The 9,421-nt window shown below is 35.2% G+C and overlaps 1 protein-coding gene across 1 annotated transcript in view; it reads right to left on the bottom strand.

Annotated features, from left to right (window-relative positions):
- Positions 1–9,141, bottom strand: part of LOC106457708 (unconventional myosin-Ic-like) — a 110,121-nt gene extending 100,980 nt beyond the window's left edge. The window contains exons 1-2 of the mRNA XM_022383720.1: positions 9,023–9,141; positions 2,338–2,569 (exon numbers count right to left, since the gene is read on the bottom strand). The gene's annotated coding sequence lies outside the window, so the exon portion shown is untranslated. The remainder of the gene's footprint in view (positions 1–2,337; positions 2,570–9,022) is intronic.
- Between the last annotated feature and the right edge of the window lie 280 nt (positions 9,142–9,421).

Consider the following 9,421-nt stretch of genomic DNA (forward strand, 5'->3'; position numbering starts at 1 on the left):
CTTTTCCATCTTACAATCAGGTTGTTAATGCCCTGATTAAAGAAGTAACTTGGCTTTGAAGCAAAAAACATGTCGATGTCCTCTTTAACACCTTCCACATTTGCATACGTTTACCCTTTAAAATGGTGTTGCAGCTGTATCTGGAAAATATGGTGGGTGGGGGAGAACTTCCCAACCCAACTCCATAATTTTGTGTTGCGTCAAACGTGCTGTGGACGAGCATTGTCGTGGAGAATAAGAACACCTTTCCGATTGACGAGTGAAGGGCGTTTCTGATGAAGGGCTTGATTTAAAAGTTCATTGATCTCTGCATTGACAGTTCGCTGTGGATTGAGGAGTTCGAAATGAATTACTCCTTCGATGTCCCACCAAAAGCAAAGCATCACTTTCTGCGGATGGACTCCAGGTTTTGTGGTCGGAAATGGTTTTTGGCATTTAATATTCGCATAGAGAATCCATTTTTCTTAACCGGTGACAATTCTGTCCAAAAATGGTTCACGTGCATTACGTGCCAGAAGAGACGAATCAACGTTCACACGTTGGAAACGATGATCATTAGAGAGTTCATGAGGCATCATACACCTTCTTTAATGAGTTTCCCATATTCCTTAGATGTTTACGTATTGTTTCATGAGAGACATGCAATTTCAGGGCCATTTCATGGATGTGTTGCTTTGGGTTAGACTCAACAAGTGTCTTCAGAGTATCAATATCAATTCCAACGTATCGGCCCCTGCCATCACAATTTTTAAGGCTAAAGACACTTGAACGAAATTTACTGAACCATCGTTGACACTTACGAACTTTCAAAATATTTATATAACCTTCTTAGACATTCTTTGTAGCTACAGAGGTGTTGTTTCCCTTCTTGTATTCAAACAGCATTACATACCGAATGTGTGTCTCGTCGTGTGCCATCACTATAAGGGATTAAAGTATACTAAACTTTACACATTATATGGGCTACACCAAACTATGTTCCGCGGAACACTGGTGTTCCGTCCGAGATTTATAGGTGCTCTGTGTGAAAATCATGATTTTCAATTTTGATAAAATATTTAACACTTTTTTGTATGATCATAACTTATTATGAAACATTTTCCTTTGTATTAGAATTAGGTAATATTGATTTCGCATTGAAGAACAATTATAGAAGATGCCATATCTATTCTACATAATATCTTAGTGGAGAGATTTGTACCTAAAATTTTTGATAAGCATAAAAATGTAAAAATTCATTAATATGTAATTTTATGCCCAGCATGGCCAGGTGGTTAGGGCGCTCGACTCGCAATCTGCGGGTCGCGGGTTCGAATCCCCGTCACACCAAACATGCTCGCCCTTTAAGCCGTGGGGGGCGTTATAATGTGATGGTCAATCCCACTATTCGTTGGTAAAAGAGTAGTCCAAGAGTTGGCGGTGGGTGGTGATGACTAGCTGCCTTCCCTCTAGTCTTACACTGCTAAATTAGGGACGGCTGGCGCAGATAGCCCTCGTGCACCTTTGCGCGAAATTCAAAACAAACAAACAAACAATGTAATTTTATTAAATAAATAAATGAATAATATACTCTAGAGAACGCTGCGCGCGCAACACACCCTCTACACCGATATTTCACGTGTATACTGTTCCGTAAGCTTTCTCTCGGCTGAAAAGTGTTCCGTGTCCAAAAAAAGTTTGGGAAACACTGGGCTATACTAACATAACGTTTAGGTGGTTCGTTTAACTATTAGACGTGATGTGCGTTTTTTTGGGGGTGGTTAATGAAAGTATTCCAAAACGCGACAGTAATTTCTTGACGACCTAATATAACTCTACCACCGTGAAATCATCTTAATTGCTCTCCTCTTTTCCCATAAGTAAATACTCTTTCTTAGATAAGGAAATGAAACTTTACCCAATATTCCACGTGACTCCTGACTACTGATTTATATTGATAGTTGCTTATTTAAACTTCTGGTCAATATGACTATAAATACATCCTAAAATTTTATTAGCTTTACTCCTAGCTACAGAGCACTGCATCGATGGTTTGAGTGACCTATCAACCATATTGCCAATATATATATATATATCATTTTATTCAGTCACACTGACGTATATTAAATATTGAATCCAAATCACGACAACCAAAGGCATTACTTTGAATTTACTGTAATTACTGCTCGTTTGCCAATACCAACATATTCAAATCATTTTGTAATACTTCAATAACTTTAATGGAGTCAGAAATATTCAAGAGTTTAATGTTATCAGCAAACTTTGCTAATTTACTATGTATGCCTTTATGAATATCATTTAATGTAAATAAAAAGAGCAAAAGGAACAAGTGCTGACCCCTGAGGCACTCCACTGGTAACGACAGTCTAGTCTCTTTGTACTTCATTCATGACAGCCTTTTGCTTTCTCCTATCAAATCATCTTATCATGTAATTAACTAGTATTTCCTCAACATCTACGGATACGATTTTCTTAGCTAATCACTTATGTGGCATCTTATCAAAAGATATTTGAGAACTGAAGTACACCAAGTCTATAGATTTTCTGTCGTCCAGGTAACAAGTAACACCTTTGAAAAAACGAAATAGATAAAGTAAGGCAAGATTGTCCTTTCATAAATCTATTTTGATACGTTTAGAGAAAAAAATCACGTTAAAACATATTCTACGTATTTTATTATTCATAAAAAGTATCTGGTATAAAACTAAAAAATACAAATATAAATATACATAGCCATATATAACTTTTATTTATAAAAAAAAAATTACACATTTTTCATATGGTAATGTAAGCTAATACAAGGCTACTTCTAAAAATATATAAAAAAAGGGACAAATGAAGCTTAAGTAAAAATTATAACTACTTTTTAATTTTAAAATGTGGGATGTTGCCGAGTTATTTCCTACAGTCAACTTCCATTTATGAAAATAACTTAAACTTTTATACGCACTCAGACGCATATATATTTCTTATGCGTCATGATAAACGACATCATGACGCCATTCTTCCACGCCTTAGTTGCATCGTAAAAACGTGTCTGGTTAGATTTTACGAAGAGCGCATGTCTACAAAGATTTTTTATGTGTGTGAGCTTTATACCTACTTGTTTTTATACGTCAAATATAAACATGTTCATAATTTAAAAATAAAAATTATCGCATATAGTCTAAGTTAAAAAGGCTAAAAAAACTCACATTACTTGATTCTAATCGTTAAAAAAATCTAGAAATTTAGATATTCAAGGCCTATTGGTGTAATGCCACCCCACGTAGCAGGTCAACAGGCAGTAATGGCATACTGAAATATAATAGATTCTGTGTTTCAGTGTAGAAACAATAAAAAACAAAAATAGCTTTGAAACTGTCCATAAATCACATACCTAAACATAACTTGAACTAAAACTTGAGATATCGGAACTGAACCCCTCAGAATCAAGAAATTATATGGAACCATTGATGACTAATGTATAAATAGGCTAAAAGGTAAATACAGGCTACAAATGTGAAGCCTTGTTCCAATAAACTGAAGAGGACTGACGTAACTTCAATATGATGTTGCATATATATATATATCCCCTGCACTTTAAGCTGTAGGTGCGCTATATGAAGGACAATCAATCCCTTAGCGCAGGTGGTAACATAAAATTAACTTTTGATATGAGCAATTTGGAATATCTTTTTTAGATTTATGGATTACAAAAATAATATTGTAATATTGAAACGGATTTATATCACAAACCTACTCATTCACACCGGTGTTAAGATATTTATAGTAATTACCATTTTGTTAAGCTGAAATAACTTCTACTGTCTCTAACTCGGAAGTTAAACAACAGATATTGGTGAAATTAAAATCTTACCTTAAAAACTATCATTATGCAGCAAATATAACAGAGAAAGGGTGTAACTTATCCTAACTTATTAGGAAAGTTAACAATAACCATAATTGTAGCATAAACGAAAAATAGCAAGTTATCCTTTTAATAATCATCTACTGTCGTGGCGGTAAAATAAATATTAATAATATCTAATAGAAACTGGAAAGCTAAATTAAAAAATTAAAAAAAAATCAGATGATCAAAAATACAGTCCTGTTATCCAAAGTCCTGGGTTCAAGTCCCAGTCCTGGAGTTTCTTTTCACTTATTGGCTTTTTTACTTACAATAATATTTGTTAGAATGTTTACTTTCATTGACTGATAATATGAATTAACCAATGACCTATACATTAGGTAACCTGTTTTACGGCAGTTTTTCTGAGAGCGACCTTCACAGTAGGGATTTACATTTAAACTATAACAGACATCCAGAAGTCATCAGAGGGATTTATGCTACAGTCATGTCAAGTCACAGTGAGAACAAGTCCAAAATGAGAACTCTTGGAAATATCAGCATCATTAACACACAAGATAATTAAAAAGAACTTAATTTAAAATAGTCCAGAAATCAAAATGCAAGACCCCCCCCCCCCAGTGGCACAGTGGTATGTCTGCGGACTCACAACGCTAAAAACCAGATTTCGATACCCGTGGTTGGCAGAGCATAGATAGCACATTCTGTAGCTTTGTGCTTAATTTCCAACAAACAAATATTCAAAATGCAAATACTATATTTTCAAGCCTACAACTAGGGACTTAAAAAAAATAAACAAACTAGTCTGGAAATGGTGTCTACATTATTTTCTCAAGCTATAAATCCCTATTCTGACTCAACTAAAATTGATAAGTACTGTAGGCATAGAGTCAAAATATTGAACAATTCAAATTGAACACATAATGTTGCCTGCCAACTGGTGAAATCATTCACAGTATCATGAGCTTAGTGAACATCCAAAATACAGCTCCAATGCATTATGACTCTACTCTGGATATCAGTTTCAAACAAAAGATGACGATGGCTGTTTGATTCGTTAAAATAAGTTCTGATTAAGTCGAAATTAGAGAACACTTTATGGATTTATTGGAATGAAAAACCCAACGGGCATTGGTATAAAAGAACGCTACTGCAAAACTTCAAGAATTGGGATTCAAGACTATAAAACTAAGCGAATACGAAAAATAAGAACAGTAGAGTTCAGTCTAAAGTTTTACCAATAAATCAAGGACATTTTTTGTGACATGTTGTTCTATCTGCCTTGATTTGGTTATTAATTATGTTATAATGTCCTGTCTTGAAGCTGTATCTTTTTCTAAGTTTCAAACAAATGTTTTCAAAATATTTAACCACAGTAAGTGTTAATCCACTCTCAAACACACAAAAGTTTAAGGGATCTATTTTAGTAGCCTTAACTAAATACATGATGCTCATCAGAACTCTTGAAACAAGAAGTTACAAAAGTGTATGATACTTTATTAGCTCTAACAGAAGACGCGATGCTCATCAGGACTCATGGAACAATAAGGTTGTTTGTTTGTTTGGAATTAAGCACAAATTTACACAATGGGCTAGCTGTACTCTGCCCACCATGGGTATCGAAACCCGGTTTCTAGCGTTGTAAGTCTGCAAACATACCGCTGTGCCACTGGGGGGCGGAACAATAAGAAGCTGTGCAGCCAAGTTCCGAATCATCAACTTCCCGTGTTGTCAAGTAATTTGACAAGATGCGCTTTTTCAAGTGAAAATATATAATAAAAACATCACAGAAGTCTCACTTATACTTATCGCCTGCGATTTCTATTACAGAAAAAATTATATCTTCTCTAGAGAATGTCCGATCTAATGAGCGGTTTGCAAGGGCCATGACAGATGCAAAAACCGAAAAAGCTGGGGATTGATACGAATTTCCAACCAAATTTATCTTTGAATATTAGAAAAGAGGAAAAACCAGTTAAAATCCAGTGCTCATCAGAACTCATGGAATAAGTAGTTACAAAAATGCATGACTCATCAAAACCAACTGGTTAAGGGTTAATATCATAAATAATATTCAACGTTAAACTGCTACACAGTTAAAAACATTTTATTTAGGCCTATCTATGGCCTTCAAAAAGTTGACGACTCTACATGTTTCGACGTTACAACGTCATCCCCAGCGACTCTCACTAGGACCACGTCCCCCAGGTGTAGGTGGAGAACCACTGCTCTAACATATACATTGCATTGAGGATTCTTCTGATTTTGCCAAGAACAAAAGCTTTTTAAGATTTAAACTAATTAAATTTTAACTGTCCATGATGTCAGAACGTAAGCTTCAAATCACCAAATCAAGGGACTCGAAAGGGCATGTTCGAGAGTGAGCTTCATTAAAAGCCCAAAAAATTGTTTTTGTTTCTTTCCTTCTGATTAAGTACAAAGTTATACCATGGGCTATCTGTGCTGTGCCCACTACGAGTATTGAAACTCAGTTTTTAGGTTTTTAGCGATGTGAGCTCTCAGACTTACCGCTGAGCCATTGGGGGAGCGAAAAGTGAATTTTTTGTTGTTATTTAAAGTTTTGGTATTTAAGTATTCCAAATATTTGCCTTCTAATAGAAATTTCAAACTTAAAAGTTAAAATAACTTCATTTGTTTTGCATATCTGACTCTAATGATGAACACGTGTGTGTTAACATCCATCATCCAGAGTTGGTGGCTCGATTACCGTAAATTTTTGTACTCTAAAAAAAGAAACTTTCCGATTGTGTATATGGGCTATTTTGTTTTAGGATTTTTGCCCGAGAAGGGGGATAAAAAGCCCTTAAAATAGGGCACATTTTCACTGTTCTACAGACTTATGGCTTTGAATTTAAAGACATAAGTATTTAATCAATTAAATGAGTCAATTATTACCTTCAACAAAGCAGGGTATGTAATTAGCATCTAATAACGTCATTAGAAACTTAATAGCAAACAAAGGGAACATTATCTAGCATTGTCCTTCATACAAGTTTTGCTTCTAGTAATCATAAGTGAACTTGTTGTACCATATAAAACAATGTACCTTATTTTAGCGCCGCGTCATTTAGTAAGTGTTAGCCCAGGCAAACATAATAGAATAGTTACATATTTTGCCTACGACGGTAAAAACCCTAAGGCTGACACTACAATTAGTTCACCTAAATGAATTACAAAAAAGTTAACGTTATATTAGTTAAAACACCTGCCTAAGAAGCGGGAATACGAGTTTGAATCCTAAATAGTCTCAATTTTCACAATTAAAAATATATTGCAAAAAACATTTCTTGTGACAGCTTGAGTCTTCATCTTGTCTTTAACCCATTCACTGCGGCTGTCACATATGCAGGTCGGACTTTTTTCTTCTGTATTCTGCGGCTGTGCCCTTTATGGGATTTCGTTGACATCTTGAGCGGTACTGACGAAAAAGGACAAAACATGATCGACCCCATTGTTCGGTAACAATGCTTGGGTGGAGAATGTTAAACACTCATAAATAACCCTTACTAGTTCACGCGGAAACTTAAAAGGTGAAATCACATATATGGAACAGTCGGATTACAATAACATCTGTACCGAAGGAAGGAAGAGATCTACATAACACTTGACCATCCCAGATCCCGATCAAGATCAAAAATAATAACAGCCGCAGTGTACAGAAGCAAAAAGCCCAACCCGTATACGTGACAGCCGCAGTGAATGGGTTAATTAAGATCAACTGGTGTAACATTCCACCTTTTTGAAAAGATACCTCTTCGATAAGAACAATTTACACAAATCTACAAAAAAAGGCTGTCAGCTCCAGTATTCCCCAATTTAGAAGTGACAGACTAGAAATAAGGCAGCTAGTCAACAGCACTTACCACAACTCTCGGGCTACATTAACTGAATAATAAGATTAACCAGTCTTATAACACATTCACAGTCCCAATGTGGAGCGCGAATTTGGAACAAGAGGATGTGAACCACTGACCTTCGGATTCACAGTTTGGCACACTAACCATAGGCCACGACCGGATATTATTTTGTAATGCATTAAAAACGAAACTCTTGAAATTGCGTATGCACTAGTAATGTCTATCTACATCACTCCAAATATAGTTATACAAAATGTAAACAGTAAGCAAAAATAAATAAATTAATAAGTTATGTGTTAAATATTTATTACTCTTTGTGAAGTTAGACAGATGGTAAAAGAGAATTATATTACAAAGTCAATAAATATTTCTCGCATCTGTCCAAGCCTTACGAATAAAAACGCCCTCCGGCTGCTCAGTAGAAAGTCTGAGGGCTTATATTACTACAAATCGAGTTTCGATACCAGCTATGGGCAGAGCAGCAGGTACCCCATTGTGCAGCTTTGTGTTTAACAACTAAACGAACATGATTATGAAATTACAGCAAGTTTAAACATTGAATATCATCAGGTTCTTACACGATTACTTTTATGTTCTAATAAAGTTTTGTAGTTTATAAGCGTGTTTATTTGCTCACTGCGCCCCTCCCTTTACCCTGCCCTTTTGACTTCGGGTAGGTTTGAAGTCTTTGTCCTGAATAATTTGGACACTGTGATAACCAGCTTCTCAGGTACGTTCACATGAATGAAAAATGCTAACAAACATAAATATTAAAATAGTTACTTTATTGAGTAATTTGCGCGATATTACATCATAGTAAGGATGATAATATGTTTAAGGTATCGTTCTTTACTGACCTTATATGGGTTTACCTCAGATAGGGTCTAAAAATTCAAATTGAGAAAATGAGCTGCCAACAATATATATTTCTTCAAAGTTACAGATGCACTCATAATGGAACTTGTAATAAACTGTATTTATTTGTTTTTCGTTCAGTTTATGCTGTTAAACATTAACTCGTTATAAGTTTAATCCTGATGTAACCAGGGTAACATTATGTATAAACAGTTGCTCGGAAAAATATTTTGACCATATAAGTACCAGCAACAAATACTGTCGCTGTAGTATCGGTACTATATCAGCGCAGGTTCTCGGCCTCAACTTAAGAGATGGCGAAATTCAAGTTTGAACACAGTTGAAACAAAGTTTAGGTCAACAACTTCTTATTTACATGAGAACAATATAGTCAAGTTCCGGTTCATTATTGTGTTTAACGTCAAAGAAGAAACCTTACCTTGAACGATTAATATGCCAAGAAAGGTAAAATAAAGGTTGTCACACCCAACTTTCCTTACAGTAACACACTCTGTTCTAACAATCTTGTATAGCCAACGTTCTTCACCTCTTGATAGACTCTCCTATCTCCCGCCGGTTAAAAGCTCTCGCCATATGATGCACGCGCCCTCCTGAGTCAAATAATAATACTAGTTATCTGAGGGACCGTTGAGTAATTGTGAAATTTAATCAGGAATATTGTCATTAATGTATATATATATATATATATACACACAACAGATTCATGAGCGGAAAACGTAGTCTGATCTTGAACAATACAATCACAGAAGTAGCGAATAACAATATATATAATGAAAGTTTCGGCATACACATATTCCATCTTCAGCAAATTTCTACA

The sequence above is a fragment of the Limulus polyphemus genome, unplaced genomic scaffold (genome assembly GCF_000517525.1).
Source record: "Limulus polyphemus unplaced genomic scaffold, Limulus_polyphemus-2.1.2 Scaffold364, whole genome shotgun sequence".
NCBI classification, from domain to species: Eukaryota; Metazoa; Arthropoda; class Merostomata; order Xiphosura; family Limulidae; genus Limulus; species Limulus polyphemus.